At 46.3% G+C, this 14,691-nt stretch overlaps 1 protein-coding gene across 4 annotated transcripts in view; it reads left to right on the forward strand.

Annotated features, from left to right (window-relative positions):
• The window catches only part of GCK (glucokinase), a 48,701-nt gene that overhangs the window by 8,179 nt on the left and 25,831 nt on the right, over nt 1-14,691 (forward strand). The gene's annotated exons all lie outside the window — the stretch shown is intronic.

Consider the following 14,691-nt stretch of genomic DNA (forward strand, 5'->3'; position numbering starts at 1 on the left):
CGCGTTGACCCTGTATGTTTGAGTGGCGTTGATCACTTCTTAATACTGAATCAAGATAAAAGACATTGGCCTGGCCATAGAATAATCCTATAGAGATATTTGGGGAACATACTTGGAATTGTAATATAATACTATTATGAATGAATTTGATTTTTATCCCACCCTTCCTGCAGGATACTCAAGGCACACAAAATCTCCCTATGCTCTCATTTTTATCATAGCAACAACAGGTTGGTCTGAGAGAGAGACACAGAGGGCATACTTTCTGTCTCACTCTTTCCAGGCAAAGGTCCACACAGACGTCCAGTGTTCAAGCATTGATTTGGTGTGTGTCCTGATTTTTCCTCAATGAGACCTGCTCTTTAAAGCTGAATTGGCATAAACTTCGCTTCAGATTTTTGGATTCAGGGGGAATCGGCAATAACCTGAGACAGGGGGAGATCATTTAGGGTGATCTCCAGGGGTAAAATCACATGGGAGGTGCCTTATGGCGGGGCCTCCTTCAAAACTGGCACCGATGTGCTCAGCGTTAAGAGCAGTTTGCGAGCACAATTCAAAGTGACGGTGCTGAACTTTAAGGCCCCAAATGGCCTTGGTCCAGTATATCTGAAGGAGCGTCTCCACCCCCATCGTTCTACCTGGACACTGAGGTCCAGCATCGAGGGCCTTCTGGCGGTTCCCTCACTGCGAGAAGCCAAGTTACAGGGAACCAGGCAGAGGGCCTTCTCGGTAGTGGCACCTGCCCTGTGGAACACCCTCCCACCAGATGTCAAGGAGAACAACAACTACCAGACTTTTAGAAGACATCTGAAGGCAGCCCTGTTTAGGGAAGCTTTTAATGTGTGATGCATTACTGTATTTCAATAGTTCGTTGGAAGCCGCCCAGAGTGGCTGGGGAAGCCCAGCCAGATGGGTTTGGTATAAATAATAAATTATTATTATTATTATTATTATTATTAGTACTGCTTAGCTGCCATTCACGTTTCCCATCAATGCCCTGGAGTGAAGGTACCTGAGGGGCACTGAAGGAAACTAAAATGGTGAGGAGACTCAGCAGCCCAGTGTTGATCTACATGCCATTACCCGCTATTGCCCACCACCACAAGATGGATCCACCAGGGCCCATAAACAGGAGATAAGACCATCAATGGCTGCTGTTGAAAGCAGTATGACTCTGGGATGCTGGGAATCACAAGTGTGGAGAGCCCTGTTGCATTCAGGTCCTACTTTTGGGCTTCCATAGGCATCTGCTTCGCCACTGTGAGAACAGGATGGGCTACTGGCCTGACAAAGCAGGACTTGGAAGAGGGTAGCCAGGCCCAGCCCTACCATGAGGCAGAGTGGGGCAGCTGCCTCAGGCGGCAAATATTGAAGGGCAGTGAGTGAAGAGAAGTCTTTGTGCTCTATGCAGCTTGTCCTGCACTGACTAAACTAGACAGAGCAGTGGGAGATGTCGAAATAAGATTCCGTGGTCTGCTGAGCTCTTGCACTGGGAACTGGACTGGGAGAAGGCAACTTCTTGCCCTTTGCTTCAGGCAGCAAAATGATGAGGGTACCCGCCATTAGATAACACCCTTCAAACCTTGCAGCTTCACTGCTCTGTCTCCCACAACTCCCCTCTCTCTCCATTGTTTCCTCATATTAATATAGTCTGAGCATATATTCATTAGAAAGTGCTAGTTTTCCGGTCAGGGGAAAAAATATATATCAAACTTTGCATCAGAGGTCTCGCTGCATCAGCAATTGCCACCTGGGTGTTTCTGAGCAAACAAACTGATGTAGAATTTCAAAGCATGCTGCAATGGTTTGAATTCCACAAGGGGAGTTCCTCCTAGTACCATTTGAAAGGCATACAGTTCACGGAGCCGCAACAATAACAGTTATGCAGCCCACAGATTCCTCCAAGAACGTTTCCTTCCTCTCTCCCCTCCCCCTGCACTTTACAGTACAGGTCCCAGGATTGTCTGTGGCTGAGTGATGACATCAAGTCTTGCACTGAGTAGCTGAGCCATGCTAGTTAAGTAGAGTAGACCAAGCACTCAGCCAGAAGGTGATCTTTTAAATATTAACCCTGTAGCATCATGCATGTGGCGCAGAAAGGGCAGTCTGACCAATAAGCCATGGATCCGGTGCAAGGAAGAGGGAATGCTTACTTCTCTGTAGGTAACTGGTTGTGGTGAAGTTTGCCAAAAGTCTGCACAATTTATTTAAATGTTTTAATTTGGACACGTTTTCTGCATTGGTGGTGGTGATGGGGAGAGTGTTTCTGTCTAGGTGGGAGTATGGGGTGGTCCTCGATTTTAAAAATATACGCTCTGCAACAATTTAAGAGCAGAATGAAATGGACACAACTACAGTTATGAATAATAAAGCAGCTGGAGAGAGAGAGAAAGAGAGCATTCAAAAACCCGAGCAAAGAGCAAGATTTTAAGTTGATATCTGGGTGAAAAGAGCATAGGTGCCTGCCGCATTTTGGAAGGGGGGGAATTCCGATTGTCCATGCTCTAGGGACCTCCTGCTTGGACTACTGCAATGCGCTCTACTTGGGGCTGCCCTTGAAGACAGTTTGGAGGCTGCAGCTCATGCAGAACGAAGCTGCTGGGTTGGTATGTGGGGCACGTGTCACTGGTCCTGAAATTGCTGCGCTAGCTGCCCATTTGTGTTGTTAGCACTAGTGTATAAAACCCTTGGGACCCCCCCCCCAAAAAAAAACCCACAGAAGAGTGCCATCTCCTATATTTATTTAATTTGCATGTCATCCTTCATCCAAAGATCACAGGGTGGTTCTCCACATAAAAATGCAGAACGATAACACAAAATGCATAATAAAACCAAAACCAAGCCAATGACTCCTACCCAATACACACAGTTGAAAGGCCATAGGATGTTCAATCAGCCAAAGTCCTGGTTATAAATAAATGTTTTTGCCTGGCACCTAAAGATGTATAGTGAAGGAGCCAAGCAAGCTTCCACAAACTGGGAGCCACTTCAGAAAAGGTCTGTTCTTGTGTGGCTACCCTCTGGACCTCTTGTGGGAGAGGGCGCACAAAGAAGGGCCTCAGAGGATTATCTCAGAGTCTGGGTTGGTTCATATGGGGAGAGGCAGTCTTTGAAGTATTGCAGCCCTGAGCCTTTTGAGGCTTTTTAGGTCAAAACCAGCACTTTGAATTGGGCCTGGAAAGCCATTGGCAGTCACCACAGTCAGGCTAGGGTCGGGGCCTCTTGGGCTTGCCAATCAGATCAGCGGTTCGAATCCCTGCGACAGGGTGAGCTCCCGTTGCTCTGTCCCAGCTCCTGCCGACCTAGCAGTTCGAAAGCATGCCAGTGCAAGTAGATAGATAGGTACCTCTGTGGTGGGAAGGTAAATGACATTTCCATGCACTCAGGTTTCCGTCACAGTGTTCTGTTGTGCCAGAAGCGGTTTCGTCATGCCGGCCACATGACCCAGAAAACTGTCTGTGGACAAACACCAGCTCCCTCGGCCTGAAAGTGAGATGAGCGCCGCAACCCCATAGTCGCCTTTGACTGGACTTAACCGTCCTGGGGTCCTTTATCTTACCTTTTTACCTAATATGCTCAAACCATCTTGTCCCGGTGAGCAACCTGGCCACCGAATATCCACCATCATGGGCCCTAGAATCAGAAGCTGAGGTTTTAGTAGTGGTGCCACTGCAGGGTCCTAACTTGTTGGCAGTCTTCTGACAGTCATCACAGTGTCGATTCCCCAGATCTTCAGAGCACCCTCCCTGGTGAGGTGTGCCTCTCTGTCTCCTTCATTATTAACATTCAAAAGGAAGTTTAAAACATTCTTGTTCACTCAGGCATTTGATGGCTGAAAGAGAATGTTCCTGGCAACGTTGAAACTAATAACAATGAGGGTATGTGATTGTTGTTGTGTGCATGTTTTTAAAAAAAGATGTTTAGAACTTCTTACTGTTTTTGGAAGTGTTTTGTGTTTCTAAATGTGTGTGTGTGTGTTGCTATAAGTTGTATTGCTTACTGCGTGGTTGCTGGCTAGTATGGGGTCTTGGAGCAGAGACTGTACCGCAGAGCTTTCCAAACTCTTCATGTTGGCGGCACACTTTTCAGACATGCATCATTTCATGACACAGTAATTCAGTTTTATTAGCAAACTGCAGGCTAAACTAACCCCTTTTAAGAGATACGGACACCTTTCACGTGACACACCTGCACACTGCAGCCGACACACTAACATGTTGCGATACACGGTTTGGAAAGCTCTGCTCTACTGGTTCTCACACAGGAACAGATCTTCCTCATCACATGTTCCGTGATCCTGGGGCAGATGCCAGAAATTGAAGCTGGGACAGCCCAGGTTCAGCCAAAGCATATGGCCCACCCATGAGCTATGATCTGTCCCCAAAGTACATGAGCTTATTATACTTTAAGCTAATGAAACACTCAGCACAACTTTCCAGCAGCCGGTGAGAGGGGCGGGGCGAGGTGAAAGGCAGAGAGACCAACCGTAAGTGGAGACAGAGCCAATGACAGGCAGAGCCCATCCACCTCCTTGCCGGGTTCTGCAAGGGCAATAAAAATAAGAATGAATGCTAAAGAAACAACCCTCAGATAATCTTACTATCTGGGTGCGGGTGGTGCTGTGGTCTAAACCACTGAGCCTTTTGGGCTTGCCGATCAGAAGGTCAGCGGTTCGAATCCCTGCGACGGATTGAGCTCCTGTTGCTCTGTCCCAGCTCCTGCCAACCTAGCAATTCGAAAGCACACCAGTGCAAGTAGATAAATAGGTACCACTGCGGCGGGAAGGTCAACAGCGTTTCCGTGCACTCTGGTTTCTGTCACAGTGTTCCATTGCGCCAGAAGCGGTTTAGTCATGCTGGCCACATGACCTGGAAAGCTGTCTGTGGACCACCGCCGGCTCCCTCAGCCTAAAAGCAAAATGAGCGCCGCAACCCCATAGTCGCCTTTGAGTGGACTTAACCGTCCAGGGGTCCTTTACCTTTTTACCTTTTACTATCTGTAGATCATCTTAGGTCAGGTGTGGGGAACTTTTGGCCCCCATCATCCCAGGCAATTTCCGTGCTTGCTGTAGCTCATGGGAGTTGTAGTTTAGTAACATCTGATGGTCCAAAGGTTCCCCACGCTTGTCTTAACTGGAGATGCCAAGGACTGAACCTGGGACTAGTATTGCAGACTAAGTATATGCAATACTTTTAAGCTGTGTCTCCCTACCCCACCCAAATAAGTCTCTGCACTTCCCTCCATACCCTTTGTCCAGCCTCTCAGTCCAGTTCCTCCCTCCCCTCCCTGCAAAATAACTCACATTCCTATCCTGCTGAGCTCTGCATGAAATAAGAGCCCATGTTGATCTTACGTTTTTCACAGCCGTGGGTCCCGTCCCCCCCTTTCTTCACGTTGACAGTAATAGAGAAAGGCTTTGCAATTAAATAAAGAAAACTAAAAGCAGCTTATTGAACTGTGTGCTAATGGAGGCAGTCAAAGTGCCCTACTTGCATGGTGTCTCCAGCCTCAACATAAATATATTTCCTATGAGCCAGCAGCTTTGCTCAAATGGACGCTGCAAAACTTCTTGGTAGCCAGGCAGGTACTATAGAGGCTATAGGGGGCCTCCTGAAGGCCTTATGGTATTTGTCTTGAAGCTGATTGATTCTCTAATGGTCCACTCTTTCCCTTACTCTCCATTTCCAGCTTGGTGTTTTTTTTTAAATAACAACCTAGATATTGCTTAAACTAAGACTTGTATTTCCTTCACAGACCTACAATTTTCAGATTCCCCTGGGAAGAGGGTTTGGTTGTTAAACCACTCTGAAAATTGTAGCTCTGTGAGGGGAATCGGGACCTCCTAACAGCTCTCAGTACCCTTAACAAACTGCAGCTCCCAGGACTGTCAAAAGCAGTACAAGAGTGCTTTAAATGTGTTGTGTGGGAGTGACCATCGTTGCAAAAAACAGCATTTTCAGAATTTGAGTAGCTCTTTAAAAGGGACAGGAAAGAGAGAAACAGAGGGGAAGAAAAGAGCAGACCCCCTAATCCCTGCCTGAAAGTATAACAATGTCAGATCATTTCAACAAAACTCTTTCAATCCCTTTCTTTGGCTGAAACTACACACATATAAAAAAAACACTCTGAATGTTGTTGTTTTTAAAAAAATTTTTAAAAATATATATGGAATTTGCCATTAGCTCACCACCACCACCTAGTGTCACATTTGTATAATGCACTTAAAACACTCCTACCCTGGGTCTGTTTTGATAGGCAAATGTACTGTTACACATCACCCCAATCTCCACAGCAGGGTGAGTTTCCAGGGTCTGGGTTCCCTTTTGGTAATTAGGTACAGCAGAGACTGCAGTGTCCTTATGATGTATGGTTCATATCCACAACCTGAGTCTACAGTGGAGGGATTTCCAACATTCACATCTCTCTGGAGCAGCGGGTATAGATGTACAAACAGAGGAACCAGCCTTTGTTGCTGCCTGCTCCAACCAGCCCGCCTAGAGTTCTGCTGGTCCCCCTTGCTTATCAAACCTCTTGCAAAACACCACCATTTTCATTCAGCCTATCACAAACTGTTTCTTTCCCTGCCCACTGACACAAGTTTATTATTAAATTTGTGAGGTCCATGCCTTTACACAAAATACCATAAAACATTATTAAAAGATAAACAATAAGATTATAAAAGTAAGCTAAAATTCATGCCATGCTGTCCCAGCAAGGAAACTACCCAATAAACCCCACCATTCAGGGAAGAAGATACAGCAACAGGTTAGGAGAGCAATGGGAGGGACCTCACCGTTTCATCCAGGAACCATACCCTAGTTTTCATAGCCTTCACCACAAAGACCGCTACCACGTGGGAAATCCGTGGATCAGCATCCACCAGTAAAAACTTTACTTGGTCCTCAGAGTTGACTATTGATTTGGGAATAGTTTGTAACATCGCATCCCTGAAAGCCGAATAGATGGGACAATACAACATGTAATGTATGAGATCCTCTTTGGTTCTCATATAACAAGGACATATACGCTGCTCTACAGATAGGCCGTAGGAATGGTTTGAAAACGGGCCATAGTAAAGGCTCTCCGAAGAGTGGGATTGATGATATTCGCCAAATAATTGGCGCAGATTTTGACTGCTTTCAGTCGGGGAAACCAGTGGGAGGACCCTAGGATCTGTATTTTTGTGATATCTAACAAAGCGTCTCTCTCCAGGATCCATTTCCGGACTTTGTCCGGGCTCCACAGACCCACTGACACACACACCTCTCTGTCTCCCCCAGTCTTTGCCCTGGCCACCACAATCTTTGGTTCCTCTTAAGGACTTACCTCCCACACGATGCCCAAGTTTAGACGGCATTTTACACTGTTAACTCCAATGTCTGCCAACACGTCTTAATTCTCAAAGCACTGATTAAACCCCAGCACCCAGGAATCTGGAGGGGATCAGGGCACCCACAAACCTGTAACAGTATAGATGACAAGATCCCTAAGTGTGCACTGAGGATGCCTGTACCACATTTTTCTCTCGTTGGGAAATACCGAAGCGATTTTAGATATCCCCTGGAATTAGTGATGATGAGTAAGCCAATGCGACTGCGGTCCTATATTCACTTAGCTAGCTAGGAATGTCCCACTGAACATCTGAGTAGACACGTGCAGGATTGTATGACACATACAGTCAGTGAGTCAGCCAGGTCTAGGCATCATGATATAGATTATGATTTTTTTTAGGCATAAAGGTACATTAGGATAACTTAAAAGTATGGGTGTAAGAAGCTGTTATGTATGAGGTCAGACCATTTTGTCCACCTCATTGGCTCCTCTGGCTGGCAATGACTCTTCAAAGGTCTCTGCCATAGGTGTCTGCAATCCTTTACTGGTGAGTGATGCTGGGACCTTCTGCACCCAAAGGATGTGCTCTTCCAGGGAACTATGGCCTTTACCCAGAAGGAAAAGCAGGCAGGGCAGGGCAGGACATCCTGTAGATGTTGTTGGACTCCTTCGTCCCCAGTCATATGCCCCATGGCAGCTGTGGTCCAGAAACCTCTGGAGAGCAGAGGTTCCTCAATCCCTGGAATAGGGGGAAAGCCTTGGCTAAATAATGTGGACATTAATTCCATTGCTTCTCTCGTGCTAAACGAATGCTCTGCCACTTGAGCATGGTTACTTCAGGGGTAACCGTGCCCCTGAAGGACCAGATGCGCAGCCTGGGAGTCATTCTGGACTCACAGCTGTCCATGGAGGCACAGGTTAATTCTGTGTCCAGGGCGGCTGTCTACCTGCTCCACCTGGTACACAGGCTAAGACTCTACCTGCCCGCGGACTGTCTCGCCAGAGTGGTGCATGCTCTAGTTAACTCCCACTTGGACTACTGCAATGCTACCTTTGAAGGTGACCCGGAAACTGCAATTAATCCAGAATGCGGCAGCTAGACTGGTGACTGGGAGTGGCCACCGGGGCCACATAACACCGGTTCTGAGAGATCTGCATTGGCTCCCAGTATGTTTCCGAGCACAATTCAAAGTGTTGGTGCTGACCTTTAAAGCCCTAAACAGCCTCTGTCCTGTATACCTGAAGGAGAGTCTCCACCCCCATCGTTCAGCCCAGACACTGAGATCCAGCACCGAGGGTCTTCTGGTGGTTCCCTCATTGTGAGAAGTTGAGGTTACAGGGAACCAGGCAGAGGGCCTTCTCGGTAGTGGTGCCCACCCTGTGGAACACTCTCCCTTCAGATGTGAAGGAAATAAGCAGCTATCCTATCTTCAAAAGACATCTGAAGGCAGCCCTGTTTAGGGAAGCTTTTAATGTTTAACAGACCACTGTATTTTAATACTTTGTTGGAAGCAGCTCAGAGTGGCTGGGGAAACCCAGCCAGATGGGCGGGGTATAAATAAATAAATAAATTATTATTATTATTATTATTTACAATGGACCTCTGTTTTACATTTTAGATGCAAGCTTTGTCATTAGCTAGCACTGGAGACTTGGGCTAGATTGTCCTGCGATCTCTAATTCCATGCGCCGGCAGTAGTTCTCGGTCACGCCATTATGGCATAGCCTCATCTGCTTACCGGCAGAAAGCTGCAGCGATGAGAACAGCAATGATATCACAGCTGGAGATCTGCAAATAGCTGGAATGAAACTGACCAAGTTAAAATCCATTAACACATATAGACTCACACCTGGCTGGCTGCTCTCCAGCACAGCTGCGCTACTCAAAGAGAAAGGTTTGCCTCTGGAGCCTTCCCCCAACATCCAGGGAAGGGTTGGTTCATTAGCTTAAAGGAGTCATGTCAAAGGCACAAGTGAGCACTCAGGAATCTGTTTGTCTTGGGGAGCACATTCAAAACACTACCAAACCCTTTGTCACGTCAATGCAAAACTGATGACAACACAAACAACAGGCTGTGTGTAACTATATAAATCTTTTTAAATGCAATTCAACATATGTGGAATTCTTATATCAATCTTGTAGTCAGTCATCCATTATGACTGAATCCATTGTGTTCCAGGTCCCTGATATACAAGAATACAAGTATGCACGGCTGAAGAAGCCCGGCTGGGTGAAACAAGGAATTATCCTCAAATCCTTGTATTATTTTCTGCATGTGCCATTCTTCCAAGTTTTTCGTCTGATACCTGCATACAAGGAACGCTAGAATTCCTAAAAACATCTTCACATGGAACACTCCAAGATTGATATAAGAATTCCACACCATGGACATAGCCAGTATAAGAACTGAATAGATTATATATCCTGATCAATCTGCTGGACGTTAATTTCTCATAATATGTTTCATTTATATGATAAGTTGGTCTGTAGAGCCATATATTTTGATATGATATGCTGAATCACATTTTAAAAGATTTATATAGTTGCACACGGCCTGTTACATTGTTTGTATTGTTATCTCTCTTGGGGAGCAGCTGTCATGAACCATGGCCTATCAGCCTAGGAGTCTAGTGTCATAATAACAATAACAATAACAATAACAATTTATTATTTATACCCCACCCATCTGACCGGGCCTCTCCAGCCACTCTGGGCAGCTTCCAACAAAATATTAAAATACAGTAATGCATCAAACATTAAAAGCTTCCCTAAACAGGGCTGCCTTCAGATGTCTTCTAAAAGACTGGTAGTTGTTCTTCTCTTTGACATCTGGTGGGAGGGTGTTCCACAGGGCGAGTGCCACTTCCGAGAAGGCCCTCTGCTTGGTTCCCTGTAACTTGGCTTCTCTCAGTGAGGGAACCACCAGAAGGCCCTTGGCGTTGGACATCACTGTTTGGGTAGAACGATGGGGCTGGAGATGCTCCTTCTGATATACTGGACCGAGGCCAGTATATACCAGGATATAAAGAATACCAGGAGCTATATATTACTTAGAGAGGTGGGCACGTTCTTCCTCTCCTTGCTTATTGCCTACCCCACCCCACCCCCACTGCTGCTGTCTCCTCTCCACCCTGAACCAAGCTGCTGCACCCGGCAACAGGCTGTAGGAAGGCAGTGCTTATAGCAGCTGTGAATGTATGTGCTGTGCACTATGATGTAATTGCATTCAGGATGTGTTTCCTAATTGGCTGGGATTACCTATCAAAAGTGAATATTCTCAAACTGACAAATGGAACAGGTGAAGGTTCATATTGAGGGAAACCAAACTTCAAACAGGTGTGGGCAGCGAACTACTCAAAGGAACAATATCTCCCCGAAAACCAAAATGTATAGTCATGAAAATTTAGCACAGCGTAATGGGATACTGCTCCCATAGGCAGAACTGTCAGGGTTAATGCAATATCATAATGTGAGATATATAAACTAGGCTACATACCTTTTTAAAAAATGTCTCTAAAGCGTATGGCGATATTCAGGCGTCATGGTCAGATGAAGCCCACCTAATGTGAGACTAATTAACTCTTTTGCCCTCTTTTGCCTACCTTTCCAGGGGCAAAGCCAAGCATTGTATACTTTCTGTGACTAGAATTACATCGATTGCTGAGTCCTAAAATGAACTGCGTTTTGCCTGAATCAGTAAGGGAAAGGCGGTTAGGGCAGGAGGCAGGATTTTAAAATATAGGTTCAGGTGCCTTTTAAGGTTGGGAGGCCCAGATTTGGGCTTCTATTTTTGCTCTTATCTATTTGTACAGCACATGTAATTTTGAATGACTTTTGCTGCCACAAATGAATGCTTCAGTGCAGCATCCCGGCATCAGGTAAATAATTAACTCTCAGACCTAGTCCCCAACTGCAGTAATAAACCTGTGTCGGGGCTGTACACTTCAGAACACTTCTTCCTGGCATCCATATTTTCTCCCCGTCTGGGGATTTGTTTTCTCATCACCATTTCCTCTATTTCCAATGTTCAGGTGGTAAGTGCTGTTCCAGGACCCCCCCCCCCAAGTGTCCCTATTTTCCAGGAACAGTCCTGGATTCACAGAAGCCACTCTGGTTTCTGATCTGATCCCAGAATGTCCCGCTTTTCCTTAGGACGTCCCTATTTTCATCAGAGAAATGTTGACTGGCATGCAGTTATCTGACTCCCCCCCCCCCCAAGACATCTGAAGGCAGCCCTTTATAAGGAAGTTTTTTTAAAAAAAGTTTGATGTTTTATTATGTTTTTTATATATATTGAAGCTGCCCGGAGAGGTTGGCGTAGCCCAGTCAGTTGATTGGGGTATACTGTATTTTTCGCTGTATAAGACACACTTTTTCCCTCCTAAAAAGAAAGGGGAAATGTGTGTGCATCTTATGGAGCGAATGCAGGCTGTGCAGCGATCCCTCTTGTTGTTCTGGCTTCTGGGATTCAGAATATTTTTTTTCTTGTTTTCCTCCTCCAAAAAATAGGTGCGTCTTATGGTCGGGTGCGTCTTATAGAGCGAAAAATATGGTAAATGTTAAAATTATTATGACCTTGATGGAATAGGACGTCCCTGTTTTCATTGGAGAAATGTTGGTGGGGATGCTGTGCCTTATGTAGCCAACATGACCCCACCCATGCACAAGACCAGGGTATCAGTAGGCTTGGGGAAACCCAAAGGTTTGCAGAAGTCCAAAGAATTATTATTTTTTGGTGCAGGGACCCAAAACAGCCCAATTCGTGCTCTCACTGTACATTGAATGCTGATTGGCTGATTGGTGGTGGTGATAGGAAGATGGAAATTGGGGGTGGAATGGGTGAAATCCCGAACAGGAAACACACCACATCACAATATCTTGGTGGAGGTTCTACTTGTATGTACTACTAGCAGCCTCAGTCTCCCAGTGCCTGTCTCGTACTGGTCAAAATGGTACCACTCATGTGCAAGACATGGTGGTTTGCTTTTTGGATTCTGGGTCTGTGGTTCTCCACCTTGGTTGTAAAGAAAAACTTTTAATCCATTATATTTCCCTTTTCCCTCTCAACCCCACCTTCTCTGTTCTTATCTTCCCATCATCAACATTGCTGAAGAAGGCTGTAGCAGGCATAGGCAAACTCCGGCCCTCCAGATGTTTTGGGATTACAACTCCCATCTTCCATAGCTAACAAGACCAGTGGTCAAGGGATGATGGGAATTGTAATTCCAAAATATCTGGAGGCCCGGAGTTTGCCTATGCCTGGTCTACAGGATCACTAGGCAAGGACCATGTCGCTCCAGTGTTTAGTGTCTCATGCGCAGAACAGTTGTAACGCTTCTCTCAGCGGGCTCTCAGCGTTTGTCCAGAAGGCACCTCTGATGTTCACACAACCACATTTGGGTGCCTGTGAGAGAAATAACTAACAGCTGGCAAAGACACACACGGAACATAAGTCTTTTGAAACTGACATGTCTAATCCTCTTAATCGTGACCATTACTTTGCACAAAAATACTCAGCTGGCCTAAATGCTATTGTGTTAGCAACATCTCATTCAAAGTTGACCAAAAAAGCCCCCCACTGTCTGGGTTGTTTCGGAACAAAATCACCTGTTAGTAAGCTGTCATCCGTTGGAAACTGTCTTCGTGAAGATAAAATATGTTCCTCAAATTCTTTGCAGATAGACAATAATTGCATCAAGGAGAATGTGGCCTTAGAAACATAATTTGCCACCCTAGGCTCCTTTGGGAGGAAAGGCAAGATATATATTGAATGCATGCATGAATGAATAACATATAGAATAGTTGTTTTCTAGAGCAGTGGTTTTCAATCCTTGGGGTATCTTGATGCCCTCTCGCATCTCTGCCTCCCAAAGGCTTGCACAGCCATTTGTTGCAGCTACCCAGGCGATTGGTGCCTCTGGGGCTGGTCAGGGGGTGCTTCCCAGTCCCCTGTGGGGCAGTGTGTGGAGGCACCTCTCTTTGGGGTGGGGGGGCAGTTCAGAGACCAGGGATGGCAGCAGCAGCTGCCCGGAGGACTCCCAAGGAGAGGAGGGGAGAGGAGAGGAGGCTGAGGGAACACTCCACAAGGGGAGCGTTTGAAAAAGGGTGAGAGGCTGCCAGCTCTGCAGGCAAGGGGTGACATAACTGGGATCCTGAGCCCCACAGGGGTGCCGCAGAAAGAATGTAGTTGGCCAAGGGAGCCATGGACCCAAAAAGGTTGAAGGTCTGGTCTAGAGCCATGGACCCAAAAAGGTTGAAGGTCTGGTCTAGAGCAATATTGTTGTATGAACATCTCCCATCTGCAATTATTAAGTGGTATAAGTGGTATGGGATGTGGGTGGCGCTGTGGGTTAAACCACAGAGCCTAGGACTTGCTGATCAGAAGGTTGGCGGTTCGAATTTCCACTATGGGGTGAGCTGCCATTGCTCGGTCCCTGCTCCTGCCAACCTAGCAGTTCGAAAGCATGCCAAAGTGCAAGTAGATAAATAGGTACCACTCTGGCGGGAAGGTAAACGGTGTTTCCGTGAGCTGCTCTGGTTCGCCAGAAGTGGCTTAGTCATGCTGGCCACATGACCCGGAAGCTGTACGCCGGCTCCCTCGGCCAATAAAGTGAGATGAGTGCCACAACCCTAGAGTCAGCCACGACTGGACCTAATGGTCAGGGGTCCCTTTACCTTTACTATGGGCCTAGTACAGGTCCACCACCTCAATGGGAACTAATTTAAGGCTGCATTTCTAGATACTTTTAATGGGGATTAAGCCCCATTGAACATAGCTGAGCTTATTTCTGAGTAAACATGCATAGGATTGTGGTCTTAAATGTTACACATTTTATGGATGACATTTGTCTACCACCTTTCTTCTGAGGAGCTCCAAAAAGAAAGTCTGGTTCTCTCCCCTCTCTATCCTCTCTATCCTCTATTTATTTTTTTAATGATGGACAGATTTGGGGGGGTCTTGGGGAAACCATAAAAAATGTTTGGCATTACAGTGGAGTACCTATGAGTCAGGGGGGGGGGAACTTCAATTGTTCAAAAGCACAGATGTGTGGGGTGGGATGCTTTCGGAGGGCCACAAACAATCTTTTGGCAGCACAGTACCATAGCAGGGCACGGCACCCTTGGGAGTACTGTGGTACCTCAGGTTAAGTACTTAATTCGTTCCGGAGGTCTGTACTTAACCTGAAACTGTTCTTAACCTGAAGCACCACTTTAGCTAATGGGGCCTCCTCCTGCTGCCGCTGCCCTGCCGGAGCACGATTTCTGTTCTCATCTTGAAGCAAAGTTCTTAACCCGAGGTACTATTTCTGGGTTAGCGGAGTCTGTAACCTGAAGCGTATGTAACCTGAAGCGTATGT

The sequence above is a fragment of the Podarcis liolepis genome, assembly GCF_965112155.1.
Source record: "Podarcis liolepis genome assembly, chromosome: 16".
Classification (NCBI taxonomy): Eukaryota; Metazoa; Chordata; class Lepidosauria; order Squamata; family Lacertidae; genus Podarcis; species Podarcis liolepis.